Source organism: Centrocercus urophasianus, unplaced genomic scaffold (genome assembly GCF_019232065.1).
Source record: "Centrocercus urophasianus isolate 14NV4802_14NV808 unplaced genomic scaffold, USGS_Curo_1.0 seq_20, whole genome shotgun sequence".
In the NCBI taxonomy this organism is placed as follows: domain Eukaryota; kingdom Metazoa; phylum Chordata; class Aves; order Galliformes; family Phasianidae; genus Centrocercus; species Centrocercus urophasianus.
In genome coordinates this window covers 6517539-6538482 of record NW_024884756.1, presented here as the reverse complement: position 1 = coordinate 6538482, position 20944 = coordinate 6517539, and the positions used below count along the sequence as shown (strand labels likewise).

At 39.3% G+C, this 20944-nt stretch overlaps 1 protein-coding gene across 3 annotated transcripts in view; it reads right to left on the bottom strand.

The window, feature by feature from the left end:
* The window catches only part of GULP1 (GULP PTB domain containing engulfment adaptor 1), a 149640-nt gene that overhangs the window by 128271 nt on the left and 425 nt on the right, over positions 1–20944 (bottom strand). The gene's annotated exons all lie outside the window — the stretch shown is intronic.

Sequence of the window (20944 nt, the reverse complement as noted above, 5' to 3'; positions counted from 1 at the left end):
AAAATTTCTGGGATCCAGCCAACATAAATCATACAAAGGCAACTAATTATTTGCTAATCATGTCTCAGCTTCAGAATAAATACAACCAGAAATACTTGATTAATTCTTTTGTCTTTATTCACAGTAAGCACGCACTGTTACAATTTCCAAAAGTGAATACAGACAGTTTCTGAAAACTGTCTCTAATTTGTAGAGGCTTGAAAACAAGCTCCATTTTGTATCCGTTGCTTAAACAGATCAATCTGCAATTACCGCGCTGTTCAGAGGTGACCTGCAAATCAGGTTAGTTCTGCCTTTAGGCAAAGTGCATGGTAAAAGTTAAAGATTCTGGTGTTTAATCACAGCTTAATTTAAACTTAACACATTCAGATAAGTTAGATCCATAGATCACTCATAATTGTAGAATTTCTTCACTGCTTATTATGGGCACAGATCAGGGAATGAATTTTCAGGACAGCGGCGTGACGTTTCAAGCTGCCGTCCAGCACAGAGCTGCCTGTGTTTTCAGAACAGACAAAGGGACTGTACATTTCATTTTAGTCATGTATTCAGTCAATGAAAACACATGCCAAAACATTTCAAAATCAAAAACAGCAGCTACTACTTAAGCATCAGTATCATTTTATTTCCAGGCTTGCTTAAGATTAAAGTATTCTAAAACGTGAACACAGTGAATGCAGAAAGTAAAAAAATTAACATGAGATCGTTGCCAGCTGGAATGTAAATTGTGAAGAGAAAAAAGAACAGCTGATCTGTGTTTTGAAGCTTCCATTATTCAAAGCACCAAAAAGAGATGACAGTGAAGCAGTCACTTGTTTACAACTACTCAGCTTTTGATATTTACCAGAATCACTGACCATCAGAAGCAGCATCTTACAAGACCTATATTCTACCAGCAAGGTAGCACGTAAGCACTGCAAGTTATTTTCAACAGACAGAGGGGTTAAAATACTGAGTACCAATCAATTCAGTCACTTCCTTTTTCTTTGAAAGAAATGTTAATATTGGTATGGGTCAGAACCAGCTACATATGTTTTATTTATAGGGCCACAATTAAATATTTCTGCTAAACAATGCACTTCATTTCTTTCTAACACGCGCTGTCATCAATGCAAACATTTGCAAAGCACATACCATATGCCAGCTTAACCACTAACCCATGGAGCTGCTAATACTGAGCCTCATGCTAAAATCTCATCTCCCCCCATATTTCATTTTAACAGCCTAGACAATCAGATACTAGCATAGCACACAGCCTTGCAAAACTGCTTATTGGACAGAAAACTTGAATCAGCTGCCAGTCTTTTTTCTTTTTCTTTCCCCCTTCTCCCCACCATTTTAAATGAAACATAAGAGCCCTATTGCCCTGACTTGTGAAAGAAGAGCTCTAGTGAATGCAAATAATAAGAGCAATTAGAGGATCAACTGTAACCTCAGAAGTTTTCCTGTAGGATATTAGTTCAATTTTTTTTAAATAAGCTATTTTGCCATGAAAATTGGACAAGAAACAGATGATCCAGAAACCATCATTCTACAGAAATATTTTGTCAAATCCCATCCACAGTTAAAAATCTCCATAAGCTACTTTAAATAAACAAATAAATAAAAAAGGGAAACAGTCCTAGGATTACAATAGGAATACTATGATCATCAAATCCATCAGGTGTGTTAACAGCAGTAGCTTATAAATGAGACTATACACAGCATTTCTTCAAGAAGTACTTCTGCACCGTTCTCACACTCGCAGTATTTCCCAATATCTATTCTGGGAGAAGCAATGACATTAAGCAAACACCAGATAACTACACAGGGATTGAAGTGTTTTTGATAATGATACACAGACACAATGCTCCCACAAGAAAGCTCTGGGGCATCCCTCACTAAAACACTCCAGTGTTCCACAAACTGCAATGTATTTCAAATCTCAGCTTTGCCAAGAAGTGTTATCTTCATTTTGCATTTAGACACTGTAGCAATTCATCATTTAACAGAAGAGTTGGAGGTCCCAAATTAAGACACTTGTTACCCAAGTTTGAGCTGCCTGCTCCATTGAGAAGTGAATTAAAATGGACTGCCTGACTGGTGCTGTACCCACAGAGAACACTGGAACGCTGCTGCAGGTGCAGTAAACTGGCAGGAAATAGTGAAACTCTCCGCCAAGGAAACGTGTGTCTGAGCCCCGAGACGTTATTCACGAAGGAGCTATAAATTGTGAGGTACTTCACGTTCAAAGGAAGCTGCTTTTGATTTCAGGTACGAGTGTCAGCACTTCTGCAAATCAGAGCCAAGAGCTCAAGTACTCCTAACATTAGCAAAGAGCTTACTACAGCATCTTGACCAGTATCAAGAGACTGAAAAAGGGAGAAAAATCACTCTCCAGAGCATTTGATGGATGAAGTTCCATCTCAGTCTCTTGAGAGGGTAACAAGTGCAAGGACAAAAGTTCTGTCTTCCCATCACATGCAAGACCAATGCTTCTGCCCAAATTCCTTCCAAAGTAATTTCTGCTTGCTCTCCAGGCTTTTTGCACAAATTTCTTCCTCCTCCTGCCCCACAATGATCCTGATTCCCAGTTGCTCCTCCCTTATAAATCAAATGGCTCATTGATTCTTTTCAAAGTCATCTCCACTCACAGTCTCTATCTTTTTCTCCAGTAAGCTAAAAAGTTACCCTGTATACCAGCCCCTCACGTGTCATCTACCTCCTCCGATCAGATATTACACCTGTCCTATAGAACTTGCTGTTCTGTTCTTCTCAAATTTGCTGTATGATCCAGTGGTTTCTAGTCCAAGCTCTCCTTTCTATCCATCTCCAGTCCCCTGCCTTAAAATCTTCATCCAAGTTAACTTCTATCCCTTTTCTGAACACAAGCACACCTTCTTCACTTCAGTACGTAAGACAGCAGCAAGCAAGTAACCCCAGCACTCCTTTCCAAATTATTCTTCAATAATTCCATATACGAAGCTGAAGGAAGTCTTAGCTCATACAAATGAACTCTGCAAATTCCCTAAACTCCTAAGTAGCAGAAAATGTATCCCTTATGAAAGGTTGGTAAGAAATGATAGGTGCTGCTCTCCAGTATTTCATTGCAACTTCCCATATTTTTAGTACCAGTTAATTTTTCCTCAATTATTCACATTTATAACAAAAAACAAGCAATAAAAAAAAGAAAATACTTTCTCTTGAGCATTTGCAAGTATATTAAGGATATGCCTGTGTTTTGTATGAGTTGTTAAACTCATGACCTGATCTTAAAAATAGTACTGCTGTGGGCCTGCAAATCACAACCCAGCCATTTGAGATGTGCCCATATTCACTCTAAAGCTCCCGCACACCTCTGGTCTCCTGTCCCCCCAAAATTCCTATGACTGCCAACAGTTCCTGTCCATCTGGAACACACACAACAAATTCCATCTCTTCACTTTAACTGATTTCAGCAGTTTGGAGTATGTTTACTACCATATGCATGCAGACCATACATCTTAATCAACCAGTAAGAATGCCACCCCATAGAGAAGCCACATCAGATTTCCACATTACGCACGTACTGCTTATGCAGGAGTCAAAAGCAAGCATCTGTATAGCAGAGAGAAGTTCCTTCATGAAGACACAGCTCTCCTTAGCCGAATATACAAAATCTTCCCTTGTTAAAATTACAACCTCCTGGCAAATAAGAAAATGAACCTAGCGGCCCCTTCCCAACATATGTTACTCCAAATAACTTATGGCACACGTGCTAGAAAATCTAACACAACGATCTAACAGATGTACCTGTCAGGATTCTACAGAGAGATTCTGAGTACTCTCTTGAGCTAACAATGAGGTGCAGAGACAGCCAGACATTACAGTAAGAAAATTACAAAGAAGAAGCAGAGCAGCAGTAGTAAACAGGTGCAGTACTGACAGGAGAGAGATTTCCACAAGTTGCCTTCCAGCATCCCACTTGTGATGGATATCAAAACTGAAACCCTGCTGACCTGCGCAACCTCTGGAACTTTGCACTGATGTCAAGAACTTAGCCTCTCCTGAATTCTCTTCTGAGTGAACTAAAGCACAGTAAGATAACTCTGAAAATACAAACCCCCTATTTCTGGAATTGAGCTGTCTGCCACATGATTGGCTCAAATCAAAAGCTGACGAGCTCAGATTTGTCTGCACTCTTGCAGATGTTTGATCAACAAGTACGTTCACATCCTCAAACACAGGTTTGCATACTTTGTCTTCATTTATAAGACTCTTAACAGAACTGCAGAAATTGCCATTATATGCGTTTTTTATTTTTTCCTACCTCTCTAAGAAAGGTAACTAGGCAAGCCAGAGCTGTCAATGTTATACCACTCACTGAGCATCAGGGTTCAGCAAATACTACTAAAAATAGACACATGAGACAAAGTACCATATAAACTATTAAAAACTTTGGCACAGACTCACAACTATTGATTTCAGCTCAAGTCTTAGGTCTATGGCTACGAAAAAAGAACACAAGAATTTAAAAAAAAAAAAAAAAAAAAAAAAAAAAACGATGCCGGCTTTGTTACTTTGGAAATCAAAATCTTCAGAAGGTGCACACCATGTACAGCTACCTACCTTTGTGAAACTGCTAACTACTTAAGTTCATCTTAGGAGAAGCAGCTCCTTCAACAAAGCACAATCACCTAAGAATTCTGTTAGCCTGTTTGTTATCACGGACTAAAGAAGATAATGTACTTGCTAGTTTACTTGAAAATACACTTCTGGATGACGTAGTATAGAACCGTAAATTCCGAATTTACAAAAGCAACTCTTTTCCTTTTGGGCAATTGAGGCTTTCAAATAGGACAAGCCACTTTGTGTCAGTGCCAGAAGTAGCACATAGACTGTTCAGAAAAAGGTTTTCAGTGCTCTTTGCTCCTTTGAGATCAGCCAAGCGATGTGACTGAAACAGACGATTTGTCACAGAGAACAAGTATTTCTAAAAAGTAGCCAGGATCAAGGTGATCAATTGTCAAGTCAATATCAAGTTGAAATATTGAAACGTATTAAGAATAGACACTGAATAAGCTCTAAAATAACAAGATTTTATTTGAAATGTTTGTGACAGCAATTCAGCCACAGTCATACCAGGTACGTACAGCTCTTCATTAAGCTAGTTCGAGAGCTAGTCTCCTTGAGCTCAAAGCACACAGAAAGCAACAAATACTGGGGCAGAGACCTGCCATGTTGCACTAGATGCAGTAAAACATGGTTCATGGAAAGTGTTTATGAACAGCCGCATAGGCTTGGATCCCATGCAAAGGGGCAAGCATGTCTTCTGAAAACAAAAGCAACCCCAGAACAGGGGAAAAAAGAAAACAAGCAAAAACCCTTGGGGATACATCCACAGAAATCAGTAAATTGTATCATCTGCCCACATCTAAATTATGTAGTCAGCAGATAGACTTAAAATAATTTCAATTTCCAAATAATAAGTACAAACTCATGTTTTATCAATAGCTATGAACCAAATGGAAGCAGATTAAACGTAAAATATTGTTTTTTTCTGCCACCAATTTCTGAGTCTAAACATCTAAACATCTAATCTGCTCATTAGTGCCACTTAGGCAAGGGATGCTTTGAAAATCCTTCTTAGATCACAAGGAGGTCTTTCATCATACTCTTTAAACGTGCAGACCACAGCTCTGTACAATTATAGTCTCCTTTCACAGCTATCACCTCACTCAATGCGCATTTTTGGATTGGAAAAGCTGCAAGATACTGAACTGCCAGTTGTCTCAGCCATTGTTTGATACTAGTATTTTAAAGTACAGCTGGTTAAGGACTACTGCTTTGCATCCACTCTATGAGAAAAAAAATAACCCAAAATTATTACAATACTGAATTTTATAACCCAGATTTATTTTTACTTCAGAAGTTGCTTCTTCTTTTAGCTTAAAAACTGGAAATAAAATCACACTTGAAATATATTTTACCTAATAGTTACATCTCCAGAATATCTTGCTGAAATTTCTGATATTATCACACGTGTATCCTTACAGCCCTACTCATTTACTAGAATAAGCAATGCGTTCCAGCAAAAATTATGGTATTTTTTGCAAGACATTTGCATTTCTCATTACAGAGGACGAAGGAACAATAATAGGAAAGGCCTCCTTTGTAAAACAAGTTAAGTATTAAAAACCACAGGAGGTTAAAAATGTCCTGTTACATGACATCATTTCAATGCGGTAGATGATGGGAAAACAATTTCGAACAGACTGGCCTTTTCTTTTGATCCAGATGATAGCACTAGAACATATTTAACCCAAGAGGCTCTAGTACGTTTTATTTCATCATCTGTAACCTGCATCAGACCTTAAAAATCAGCTTAGAAATTAAAGGACGCAGAGTGCAACAGAGCGGTGATGGGAAAAGAGTATTTATGCAAGATGGTAGAGATCAGAACTGTATTCCTGGTTAAAATTGCAGAGTCTGACCTGCAGTGGCAATATAGCAGCATTTCTATTAAGGAAAGCTAAAGAAAAGCCAGACATGAATATGATGTGGTGTTTGAGCCACACTTTCCTTATTTACTCTTGAGGTATCTTTGCTAGATATCAGAATATAATGTGGCTGATATTCTTCCACATTCTGAATTCTTTTTTGCACCAATTAAATACTCCTAAATTCAGTAAATGAATAGAGAGATAAAGAGAGACGTAAGCATATTGCTTCAATGCAAGGAGAAAAGAATACTAAAGTGATACAGAGCTGCAGCAATTAGCAGAAGTGATTGTAAGAATCGGTGACCAAGTCCTGCATTTCCAAGGTTTACAAGAATGCAGCGGACAGAGGAATAAAGGGAATGAAACAAACCACTAAAACACCTGACACTAAAATTTAATGGGCCACCTGATTAAAAAGGATGACAATAAAGAAAAAAAATCCCTCCAAGCACAGATAATAAAAAACACAAGCAGTGAACAAGAAGAAAGAGAAGAAATATATAGAAGAGCTACCCAACAAAAACCAACCAAACATCTGATGATACAGAAAGATCCTAAAATTCTTTCATATAATAATAACCATCCAAGTCTCTTGGTAGGTGCTGCTATGCAGCTGCTCTCAAGGGAGGGCAGGCAGCCAGGACAACTCAAAAGATTTCCAACTCCATTAGTGTTTTTTGAATTGATAGGAAGCAAGCTATCAAAACACAACATAATTAAAAAAGAAGAAAATCTGACGAGTTTGGATCTTGGGCGCATTGAGAAAAGGGTCATTAGGAGACTGCTGAACAAAGAAGCATACAGAAGCGATAACTGAAAAAGCTCCAATGACACCATAAGCTTTTCCTTGATAACAAAAACAGAACAAAATCAAACATAGCTGATGGTTTTAAAGCCATACAGGTTTCTGAAGGAAACTGCATGAAAAAATTAACTGTAAATTCTAGGAGCACGTGAAGTTTGTAAAATTTCTTTAAGCCAAAGGAATACATAGAAAACTCCCAAAGGAAACAGTGGACAAATGATTTGATTTAGATGTAGACATTTCAAATCTGGAACACTTCACATATTTTGTTGCTGGTGTTTTTTTTTTTTTTTTAAAAAAAAGAGACATATATCCTTTATATATACTGGATGTGTGATGCCAATTCTGCTGAAGCACAATGAACTGTAAGTGAAGGATTCCATCTAGTGAAGAAACAGCCTGAAAAGGGGTAAAACGAAAAATTCCAATACAAGAGAATGTGATGAAGTGTGGTACAAATAGAAAACGAATAATAATAGAAAAGACTGAGGGAACTGCATGAGCAAGATAAAGGACAATAAGGAATTCTGCTAAGTTGTCTATCAGTAAAAGCACTCCAAAATGAAGTGCCTGCTAAGTGTGATGACAGGGCTGAATGGATGATTTTTTAAGAGCAGGGGAACAATATTTTCAGTAGAAATTTTATTACAGGTACCTCTGTCACTAAAAATCAGCCGGTCTCTCTTCTACCCACTCAGATCCACGTAAAACATATTAAAGACTGACTGGAACAGGCTAACAGTCCCAAAACTATTGTCAGGGAGGGAGGCAAAAGAGGAAAAAAGTGATTACTCTAATGGAGTCTGATTCCATTAGAGATCAGTTTGAAAATACTGAACCTAAATGGTCTGCCTTTGTTTTTAAGAGCAATCAGATCCTTAAGCATCAGAGTTCCTCTCTATCCAAGCATCAGAAACAGTACCCAGCATAAGAGGTCCCCTGAGAAGCAGTTAAGCACTAGCATGCTCTGTTCTGCATCAGAATAGAACTTAGAACAGTGGAGCTTCAAAGGCAAAATCAAATCTTGAGCTACAGCATTTTTCATTGAGTGAGGAAGCCAGCACAGACACAAATCCCTCCACAACCCAGAACCATACCAGCATTTGCTCTGGCTTGAAAAGCTATCAGCCCATGAATTTCTTCAGGGAGATCATAGTCTACAGTATGCTATTCAGTCTTGAATGATCTATGAAACAGCAGTAAGAAAAGGATTAGCTTCCGTTCTCAACGGAGATCAGTATTCAATTAATTCTAATTTCACAGTGAGAAACAGCTATCTTAAATATAGGTTTTTAGTAATCTTTTATATACACATGAAATCTGGGACCAACATTTTCCAAATGAACCTGAGGCACTCGTGAGTAGTTCTGATGAAGCAGCACAGGCATATAAGCACACAGATGATGAACTTAAGACTAGTGATGGACTTGAAGTGTTGGGGAAATGCACATTTCTTTGCCATGAAAGTCAACTTACACCACAAACAGCTTGATGGCTGACATGATGCAACCTAAAAGATTACACCAAGACATTCATGGTTATTTACCATGAGGAGACGAGGGGATCTACAATGCTTACTCACTGTAAGTGATATATGTTATGTCAATGAATTTTTAAATAGTAAAATGAAGCAAAGAAAACCATCAACTTTTACATTAAAAAAAAAAAACAAACAAACAAGAAATCACGTCCCAAGAATACAAGTTGCAAAGAACGCTCAATTTCTGTTTCTTTTCTATTGTTCTTTAAGGCATAAAGTTGTATTCAGAAATCATGCAGTCTCGTTTTGAAAAAGTAGGAGACAAGAAGAAAATGCTTTTCTGTTTTTCTGATGGAGTTCTGCAGGGAAACAACTTCCCTAATACAAACACCTGGTAACTCCAATTGATGATTAAGCTTAATAAACTGGGTGTGGTAAGAAGCAGCTGTGTTTTCCACAGTACAGCACTCTTTATCCTCACTTGTTAAGGTGGACATGCCTTGAGGAACATAAAACACCATGCCAGTGAGGAACAGGCAGACTGTTAACTTGCCTCAGTCTGCTCTGATCACACTGGAGATCACTGCTCAACTCCACAAAAGCAGTGAACAGATCCCACAGGCAGTAGAGGAGAGCATGCAGCTTAGCACATTACTCAGGTTGGAAAATAAAAAGCAACTTAGTTGCATTTTACAGTACATCACAGCCCAATTGAAGGCATGCAAATTGCCCTGCTCTTCTAAGTGCTTGGTTCTGCTTGGCCCAGTTCCCAGCGCAAAGTTATACATAGCAGAGCCAGGGCCCAAAGAAAGGCACCAGGACAGGAAAAGCTGGCAGACAAGTAGGGAAAGTCTTCAACTACCAAACCAGCAGCATCACTGTTGTCTCAATCTGCTTACAGAATTACGTGGTCTGAAAAAAAATTTAAGCTCAGATACAAACAGAATTCACACATTTATAGCAAAACTAACAATATAATCACCATCACTCACAACACAGTTTTTCCACACTACCTAATACTTTGCCATATAAAATACTGGATTTCCCAATATATTTCCTCCTACAGAAAAGGAAGGACTGACACATTTCCAGATGAGTGACAAGATATCTGGCACAGATCTCTCCTTCTGTCACTCATCCTTCCACACTGTATGAGGCTGAGAGAAAAGCTAAAATAAGCCGCCTTATCCAGATGTGCTATAAAGACGTGTTTGGGATTGAACATCTCCATAAAGATCTGACCCTGTGAAGTGTCCCTAGATAGATAGCAAAAGGTGAGTTTTACATATCAAGCAAGGCATGACAAGATTCAAAAGGAATTTGTCAACAGAAGAGAAACACACTTCAATCCACCTTACACAAGCACTGGGTAGGACTTATATTTGTGGCATATTCTCCAAAAAAAAAAAAAACGGCTGAATGTAGTATGCAATCAAATGCTGCTGTTCAGGTAAAAAATAAAAATAAAAAATAAATTAGACCATATATAAATAAATAGAATCAAATGACCCAGAAATACACATGCCTCCCACCAACACAAGAAATACCACAATAACTACAACCTACACAGATCTTTTGAAGAACATCTGTCAAAATTCACCATAACAAATTCAAAATATTCAAAGCATCTCTAGCAAATCACCTTTTTTTTTTTCCTTCCCTAGTACTGCCTTGAGCATTCCATTATGTTCTTTAATATAAAGGCATATTCTTCAGGACTTAGACATTTTTTCCCCTGCTGACTGGCTAAGCAATATAAGAACTTCATTCAGCAGAAGAAACTTCCAGATGACCACCAAAAGGAATGGATTTGGAGTAAACAGCAAGAGATTATTTCATGGTTTGAGAAGACACGAGCACACCATAAGATACCATAACATAGTACATCTCAGTCTTATTCCACTAATCTTAAGAAAGTCTTCCTTCATCTTTGGCTAAATATTTAATTGTGCATTTCTTCATTTGTTTTAAATCACTGCTTAGTTACCTTGTTTAAAAAAAAAAAAAAAAAGTACAGTCCCAAACTGCAAAGCAGATACAGTCACAATATAGGTAACTGACTGGGAATTATTTAGGGGACTAATGTAGAAACTTTAAGGATTACAATTATATGCATATTTAATGCTTGGAATATTTTACAAAACAAATTCATTAAGGTTAAAAGCTCTTCCTTCAGGCTTTTTTGAAAAGCATATCTAGGTACTTCCACACATTTGTCTGAGGAAGGCACAATGGCAGCATCCCTAGCAGCTTTTGGCGAGTGCAAAGGTAAGATAAGCAAAGGGACAAATGAAAAACAAGCAGAAGGTGTACATGGAAAGGAGGGAAACTATACCTGTACTTCAGAGCAGAAAGTTTTTAAGCAACACTAAAATCTCTCCAATTCCTTTCCTTCTGCTCACTCAGCTCTTGTTTATTTTCATTCTGACTCACTGCTCAGAAAGTTCCTAGATTACAATCAATTCTAACAATGCTACAGAGGAAACAACTCCACACTGGGAAGGAGAAGAAAAATCTCAAGGAGGCATATTCAGAAGCCACAAGATTTTAAATACTCAGGACACCTTCCAAAATGCTAGAGGGCAATATCCTTAAATCATTAGAATGTGAGCAGATTCCACATTTTCTTCAAACCTGGAAAGATGCAGATAGCAAATTACCTTCCAGTAGCAAATGATCTTCTTGCCTGTCTGCACTGAAAGCAAAAGGAAGAACTCCCACTAACATGCAGAATTCAGTTCTGATAAGCAGAGCAGGGCCAACAGCCTCAGCAATGGATGAAAGCACCCTTCTCCTGGATGTCTGCACAAGATGATGGATGAAAGAGTCAAGGCTGAGGAAAAGAATTTGGTGTTCATCTGGGCAATAAGACTTGAGTTAGAAAGCATGGCAAAGAAGATTAGGCTTACTGCTTCCACATTGAAACATTCCAGCAAGACAAGCAGGAAAACCCTCCAGACAACTCAATAAAAAAAAAAAAAAAAAAAAAAAAAAAAGTAAAATAGTAGCAATTTCATAATACATTGTTGCAACAGCTCCGTGACAGTGCAGCAGAAAAGGCACTAACAGTGAATATTACAGGTAAAGCAAATTGTTTTCCTACATCCATAGTTACATCAGCAAAAAGAAACGGACTGCAGCATATCTCATTCAAACCCCAGACTTCCACCATGAAGTCTGCCCTTCCTCTTCCAGCTCACGTTTCCATGAGCTTAGAAAAAGAGCTGGACAGACTCATTCCCATAGTACAAGTTGGTGTGATGTTGCAAGAGTTAGCTTTTGCAGTACTTAAATCAAGATGTTTCTCTGGGTATGTGGGAATTACCAAAATAATTAAGTTATATACTTATATATATATACATATACACATGTGCCACATCTATTATAAAGGCCTGATACTCTGGCTTATCGCCTCAGCACACTGGATGCTCAGAGATCAGATGCCGACCATCGTGCTGATGACAACAGTTCTGTTTGAGGCACGTCAGTTTCCTTCAACATGAGCAAGCTCCTGAAAGAGGTTAAGGTTCACGCGAGGAATATTCATGCAAGATCAATGATTTTGAAGAATGTCTTGAAGAATCACTCACCAGCACAGAGATCTGGACACACAGAGTGCACAAACCATTGAAAGCTTCCAAAAAAAAAAACGAAAAAAACAACTTCTGTTGCCAGAATGCCTCCATAGGAAGAAGATTTCCAAACCACGTTCGCTGATGCTCTTAGCTACTGTAAGGATTTACATATTTTCTATTTCATGAGGTCTTGTCTATTAGCACTTCAAAATTACTTCTTTCTCTGAACAATACCATCTCTCATCTCTGTCAGCACTCTGTCAGTTTTTTCATCCGGCTTCGAATAAAATACGTAAACAGATGATGCTGCATCTATTTCCATCAGTTCTCAGCAGCTACATTTCTTTACTTAGAGATCTGTAAGTTAACACCACATTGCATCTTTATTTATGAAATGGGGGAATTGGAACACAAACAGAATAACACAGGAGTAAAAATCATGTAAAGGAAAATACTTTGTGAGTGTATTCTTGTTGTTCAACAGAAGAACATTTACTTTTAAGACATCCTTTAATCAATTAAGTTCTAGCTTGGGAATAACACACACAAGAAAAAGGCTTTAAAGTAAGCCTGTGCAAGTTCTTCACTCCAGCACGACAATATGTTTGGAATCTTAGGGCATTTTTAGAATTTATGGCAATAATTATTTTATATTTTCAAGAAGGAAGAGAGCGAAGGACAGCAGTTATATGGGAGAAAGGCATCAAATACAAAACATTCATGTAAAATAAGTCTAAATAATTAAAAGAACAAGGTTGGGTATATTGTCTATTTTAAAAGCATTGATTCACATGATAGGCACTCACATTTCTTTCTTTTTGCCTCCCAAATGACTGAAGAACAGAATGGAAAACCCCATCAGCACGGCAGTTTCACATCACCTTCTGCAGGTAACGAGCTGACACTCCCTGCTGCATTTGGACAGGACCACAAAGCAAGCATGCAGAACTCCAAGTCAACGCATGAAGGTCATTACTGAACTACAGCACACTACCCTGCCAACTCTGATACAGATATCCTGCTTCCTCGTGGCATCCACGTCCTCTGCGCAGCTACATCAATTTTGTGTTGCCACTCAGTGTAAAAACAAAGAAAGCGCTAGAACTTTCTGAGGAGATGCTATAAACACAGCTGTCAACTGTGCTCAAATCTCTTGACTGACAAACACTGTGTCAGAACTGAATTTTCCATGCCTGCAACTCTGGCACATCTGTAGCCATGAACCGCCTCAGGCCACCCTGGTCAAAACTAACACGCAAGTACACAGAGTCCCACTGAAACAAAACAAAGCGTGGCTTGGAAAATATAGCTGCACTTTCCACAGGAAGTCCAGCATTGCATGAGTTTCCAGAAGCCTTGTGTACACAGGTAAAACTTAGGGGAATCTGCTCCCCCCCAAAGACCCACTTTTTGCAGAGGTAAAATAAGAGACTGTTTTGCAAATATTCAAGTTGCATTGGCTTTCTTCTATCTTTCCTCTGGTCTGCCTCCTTTTATACTCCTTTGACCACATCCTACCGCACCAACCTAACAATGGGCAAAGTGCATTTTCAACCTGAATTCAAAAGCACACCATCTATCTTCCTTCACGATTTCCAGTCTTCCAACAGGTTATTTTCCTCCCACTTCTCAAACAACATAAGTAGCTTACAGAAAACAAGTTGCCTTAGTCCTCTGATCTTTGTGGAATTTCTGCTATCTTTCAGCATAGAAAGTGACAGAGTTGGACAGAATTAGAGTTAGGAAAGCAAAGTTCCCCAGAGCCCTTCAGCCTAGCTGTTTTCTCCACAAGTGTACTGCTGTACCTGCGGGGACCATGCCAGAAATAGAGCTCCCATCACTTCATGCCAAACAGAGGCTGCAGAATCCGTTTTGTAAGCTGGAATTTAGGTGAGTTCTCCTTGACTCCAAAAGCACTAAAATGCCTTGGAAAAGCTGGGATAGACTGAATTTAGGAGAGCTGCGCTGCATTATATGACTATCAAGTAAATTTAATGAGAATTCCAACATTTTTGTTTGTAAGAAAGTATTACTTTTTTTTGTTTTCCTTTCTCAGCTGTGAAAATGTCCAGCTCACCTGCTGCCTTTTATCTTAGCAGCAGAACAGAATGCACAAAAGATATGTGTGAAGACTTGATACAACCATGTTACAGAAAGGAAAAACAGATAGAAACTTTTATTTTAAGATGACATTTAAGGCATTGCATTAGCAGCTGCATATGAGCTATTTCACCCAATTAGGTGAGAGATCTGGGAATTCTTTCTTTCAATAACATCAGCCCTACACATACTACAATGTTGCAGTTTAGCTGTGTTGACACACTGCATTTCCCACCATTGAAAACAGAGCAAAAGCAAACAATTAAGTACAATTACTGCATGGTACAGAAAGATAAGAGAATTAGTATCAGCTCCAGCTAGAAAATGTGCTGGAGAAGTATTTCTTCAATCTTAAGCCTATTTGTGCAACAGGATAAACGGAACATTAATTCAACACACAGCTTACAAAATTAGTACTGCAATTTTTAGGCTTTCGGAATCACAAACCAGATCATCCTAAACTCAGATGTTAAAGACCTTTGTGTTTACAAATCTGCAGTACACACTACTTGAAAGCTTACACATGTGAAACAGATTAAGGGGCACAGAGGTGGGGGTTAGACTCTCAAAATACTTTCTGCTGCCTACACTGTCCATTGCTACTATTTTCTGACTGTATTCAGCATCATACATCACTTCTAACTGTTCCTTATGGATTTGATGTCTCCTTATTCTGCAGTTTAAACGCAGCTACTCTAAAATAGGAATGACTTGTGTCATCACATCATACACACACTTGTGTGTACCATATCATACCCTGCAACATAAAACAATCATTTAGTTGTAACCTCAATTTCCCACTGCTTTGGAAATGAAGACTGCGTAGACACTGCCACCCTACGAGGTGGCAAGCAGAAGAAAATTATACACTATCAGCTGGGATTTGCATCCCTAGCATTGAAACTGTTTTATTTCTCAGGTGTACAAGCAGATAAAACCATCAGCAGTGAACTGTGCTATGCCTGAATATAAACAGCAATGACAAAATATTTTGACGTGCTTTCCTTGTTTAATGCTGGAGCTCAGATGCAGCGATGCTATCATTCATGATTTTTGTGTAAGCCTTGCAAGGCATGTTTTTCTTGAAGACTTTGCTTGAAATCAAGTTTGCATTAGAAACAAAAATAAAAATAACTTAAAAAACGAACACAACCTGCTTTAATTTAAAATCAGTTTCCAAAAGGAAACAAAAAACTTGAAAGAAAGCAAAAAATAAATAGCAAACATTCCAAAAAGCCAAAATAAGGGCCTGTAATGTTTTCAAGACTGTTTTTTGATTTTTTGTTATGGGACCTGACTCATGATCTTTGAATGCACACAGCTGCCAACACAGCATGTAGGAAGAAAGCATTAGAGACAGCACATATCTGCACAGCAAGGCTTCGGAAAGATGCTCTGGACAAACATTAGGAAAATGGTTTGAGGACACACCAAACTTTTTCAAATAACCCCTAATATAATTGGCATGCAAGAATGACTGCTGTTTAAAGGGCCTTTTGAGATGCGATCACAGGAAAAATGATTTTTAGTAGGGAGTACAGTTCCTTATCTAGGCTCATTACCTCACTTCTATTCTGCTTTCCAGAAGATTTCACAACAGATGAAGAAAACAATGTCAGTTCACGCCACCCCCTTCAAAAGAATCACAGAAAAAAACTACTCGAACTCTCATTAAAAAGAAAAAAGTTTTCTCATATAAGAGAAAACTAATCACTAATATTGTGACGCATAGGAAAAGGCCTGGTTCAACAGGACAGCAGATCACAAATTGCCAGCAACAGCAAACGAGTTGATCACAGAAGGTGCTGGAAGCCACGAGGCAGCACTCAGCCCAGGCTGGGGTCTGCCAGCTCCCCCAGGCCTTGCAGGAAGAAGGGCAGAAGAGGCAGTGCTGCACCCACCCAACGCAGGAGCCGCCTTACATCGCAGGGGAAACATTTTGCTCTGGATTTTGCATTCACTGCTACAATTTTAGCATCTAACAGTACTTGGAAAGCTCAAGCACAATGGTTAAGTTCCCAGTGGTGCATTCACCCTAGGAAGAGCTTAAGATTTAGAATCTTCATTTAAAAGGACCAGGTGAAAATAGGATGGATTGTTAAATGGCAATGATGGGCAGTACTTCGGGTTCCATGTTGCTACTGCCTCTTTTCTTTGTCCAAGATTGCCCATATTAAAACTGGAAGAGACAGAGAATAGAAGGAAAAAAAAAAAAATAGTAACAAATCACATGAAGGATCTTAAACAGTTCCAGAGAGTCCAACAGTCCTCAAACACTACTTCATTTCATCTAAAAATAATGCAGAAATTTGAATGCAGTTTTAAAGTTTTCATGTTGTTTTTGAGATAAGAACAGATTGAAGCACCCTGGAGACCAGGCTACTCAGCTACTGCCAGACACAGGAATATCTGCATGGCCTGCCCCTCTACAGCAATACAGCATGCTCTCAACAGCCGCTGGACGCTTTTGAATATCACATGCTTTTTAAAATAAAAGTATTTTTTTGTTTGCACGGAACAGGATCTTTCTGTAACACAGGAATTCCCAATGCACCTCCATGGACCACAGTTCCTACATAATCAATGGATATTAAGATGTTATAATCACAAAATAAACAAGAGTTAGGCAAAGTACACTAAGATAATGAGAGAGAATAAATAGAAGGCTTACCTGTATGCTAGGCTCACCTACAAAAAACACCAGAAGAGGGGATCTCAAGAAAAGATCCTTCCTCCCTGGCAGCCAGCTCTTAAACAGGTCTAGGAGGGCTGGAGCCTGGCTCCACCCCTTCCGGTAGCACAGGTGAATTGCCTTCACCTGCGCTCCTCTGGCTGATTCATGGCTCACCTCAGGTGATCAATCAGAGGCTCAGGCCGTGACTCAGCAGTTCCCATACAGTTCCACATTCAGGTAATACTGCATTCTTATTTACAGTGTACAATCACCCTGAATTTCTGGCAACAATATAAATAAATGCAAAGAAGAAAAATTAACAACCTCTTAGTTCCAAAGTTGAAAAAAAAATAAGATAGAGCCAGCTGCAGTACCCGCATCAGTGAGAGAACAGCTTAGCAGGTTGCACTTGCACAATCTCATGCACAACAGCGATGCTGATCAGGTATCACTGACAGAATCATCAGAAAACCAAAAACCCAGCTCTGTTCTCACAACAAAACCTGACCACGTTCAGAGTTCGACATAAAACACATACAGTACCAACAGAGTGAGCAGCACATACAGTACTACTAAGTCAAGTAGTTGAGGCTCAGGAATAAAAGAAGAAACAGTATTTCTCAACGCCTGGCTTTGAAAATAGAATATAATTTTGCAGAAGTTCAAGCAATACAGTATCTTACTCTAAAGAGCTTTCTGGTGCTTGTTTGCCTCCTTATCAAATAAGCTGCAAGAAGCTGTGGGCATTATGAAGTCTGAATTCTGCTTCCTGCTCCAGTGAAAGCTTACTGCTTATGTACTTGTTGGTAACTCACACCATGGTTCTTCTACAGAAATGTCTGCATCACTAAGCTGCAAACTTCTACATTCTTTCTTTGCCTAATATGCAATTAAACTCCCTAAAAGTAAGCTATTTCAACCTGAAGAAATTATAATAATCCAAAGTACCCTCTTAGCTTGGTGATTAGAGCATCTGCTTAAACCAGCAGAAGAGAAGAGGAATTAAAGTGTAAATTCTTCCCTGGGAATTCAAGATGAGTTTCCAGCTGGATAAATTCTCTACTGAAATGCTGGATAAAATCTATGGAGTAACATCACCCCCTGCTCCTTGTGTTCAACTTAGCATAACAGGTTTTGAAATCACACTAGGCAAGGCGAGGCATTTCAGGTGACCTTCTGCTTACTAGATTGGGTGGAGCTGCAGCCTCGATAGGAAGAATATTAAAGGCTCAAGATCAGTTCACAATCATTTTCAGAGCACTTTCAGTGCTTGTGGAAAAGGTAAAAACTCGAGTGGGTCCTCAAAACACAAATGAAATGGTACAGAGAGAGTCTGCACTTGCTGCATCAAATTGTTCCTAGTCTTAGATATGCATTTAAGTCATGGGACGTCTTCTGTGAAGCACTGATGCTTGGTTGGTGAGACTGACTGCATGGAGGAACCAGGGATCTAAGGGACACCACAAGCCGACTGACATACTGGAAACAAGGACACAAACAACTTTTTCTCAATGAAAAAGACATGTATATACACAGAGACAGGGTTAGAGAACTGCAGAATGCACTTAAGTAGTGGCATAGTGGCACTCTGCACGTTGTAACAACAACAGCATTGTTTGTTTTCATCCAGACTACAATCCAATTCTGTAAAGGTGCTTATCCTTCCCAAAATCAGATTGTAGTAAAAGGGGATGGGGAAAATATTTCTTTCCGCGCAATCAGCGTATTCTTATGTAACCATATAATTAAATGATTAATTCAGGATGCTTTGTCTCAAGAGCTGATTAACTTGAAATAAAGCCTGAGCTGCTCTGACCATGTCAGAGTCCTAAGAAATCAGCCACGGTGAAAGGAAGTTGCTGGACCTCTCAGGCTCAGGGCAGTGCCCTGTAATCCTCAGAAACCTTTTACAATCAGCATCCTGCCACAAGTCACACTGGGTGTGGCAGCAATTCAAGGAGAAGGTAGCTTGTATTTGGATCTTTTTCAAGCTACATTTGTCTCTCTATTGAAGCTGAAGTTGTTCTTCAACTGCGTCATGCCGTAGCTTGAATTATTTTCTTACAACAAGTTCAAGAAACACACTCCTGACAAATTATCTCAAGAGAAGAAGTCATTCTATAACTGTAACATAAATGCCAGTTTATTGCATCTGACTCCTCCAGTTCTTTGTACAATTCTTTTAATTATGACTTCAGGAGCATCCAGTAATATCTACAAGTGCTGTATGAATACACTCATTTACTCACTGACATTGTTAAGCATGAGACATACCATTGTTTGAAGGCAAAGAACAAATTATTTTAATGAGCTCATAAAGGATATTCTGAAACGTCCCATCAGGTGAACATTTGGCACAGCAGTAGACAGTTTCTAAACTCTACAACAACAGTCAAGCCTCACAAAGATTACTAAGCTGTCAGAGCCTAACAAGGCAGTACCTGCCATTAGTTTGTGTGAACAGCCAGTCTCTTACCAACTACATCTTCCCTGCTTTAGTCATCCAGCACCAGCTTTGCATTTTTCTACCCAACTTAAAACGCTTTACACAGAGCCCTGTACAGAGCCAGGTCTGGTATTTTCTTATTTAATTTATTTTTTTTTCCTTTGGCATCAGAATCATTTTAATTTCTGTACTCACCACTCCAAGACACACCCAGAGCTGCCCAGATCATGTTTAAGACTGTCATCCGCACTGCTAAGGCAGCCTAATTCCTACTTGCTTCTGCTCACTTCCCAGTTCTCATCATGATATCCCTGCCTTGACAGCTCCACTGAAAGCTCAGATCTGGCTGCTCCTTTGCATCCTTCAACTGTGCCATAATTCCTAGGCTTTTAATCCGTGAATCACTGCCTTTATTCAACCTCTTCAGAGAAATATGTGTCTGTGAGGGGGGTGGAGGAAATCAAATGCACACCAAATAGCATACGGCAAACAACCGTGTGTTTACTATCATCATTTTTTTCACTAATTTGAGGTTCCTTCCCCTGCATACATGTGAATAACCTCCAAAGATCAGAAGTTGTCCCTCACATAACAATCAACCAAGCAGATTCAAAAACAAGGCAAACTTTTCAGCACATTTTCAAATCACCATAAAATAGAAGATCGATCTTCCAAAAAGACTTTTTTCCTTCTCAAAAGAATTGCTTCACGTTTGTCAACTACCGTCATTTGCAGCAGAAACACAGAAGTTTGGCTTATCGGGTTCAACAGCCAGAAGGAACCACCAACATATTATTCAGGCTAAGACACAGAGGAAGAAAACTACTGAAAAACTATTTCACAGCACATAGTTATTCTCATTAAATAAGTAAAAATGAGTGTTGTTTATATATATGGTGAGTACACTAGAAGTATTTTGTTAAAATATGTGGTGTTTGTACACATTTAGAGCAGCTTCGTAACCGCCTTCATACATGCCAGGCTTTCCAGTTTGTTCAGCGTTTTGTTTTTAGCCACTTTTACGCGAAGATGACTTTTAAAAACTTGCAGCTGCAGGGCAACCGAAAGGGGGAGAAAAAAATTCAAGAAGGAAAGCCAGCGTTTGGAAGGGGCAAACGCCTCTGGCAGGAAGAACGCAGTTAACCTTTACGGGCCTCCGACCTCCTCAACGTCTTTCTTAAGCGGCGACGGAACAAAAGAGCAGCACGGCCGAAGCTCCCGAGCCGCCTGCGCGGGGCTCTCGGAGCGCCGCCCGGTCCGAGCCGCGCGGAGCGGCGCGCGGCACCTCGCACGGGGCGGTGCGGCTGCGGAAGGGCACGGAGGCGGCGTTCGGCCCCTCGCGGCGAGCAAAGCGCTCGCCCGCGGCTCGCCGCGCGGTTCAGGTGCTTTGCGGACTCTCCACC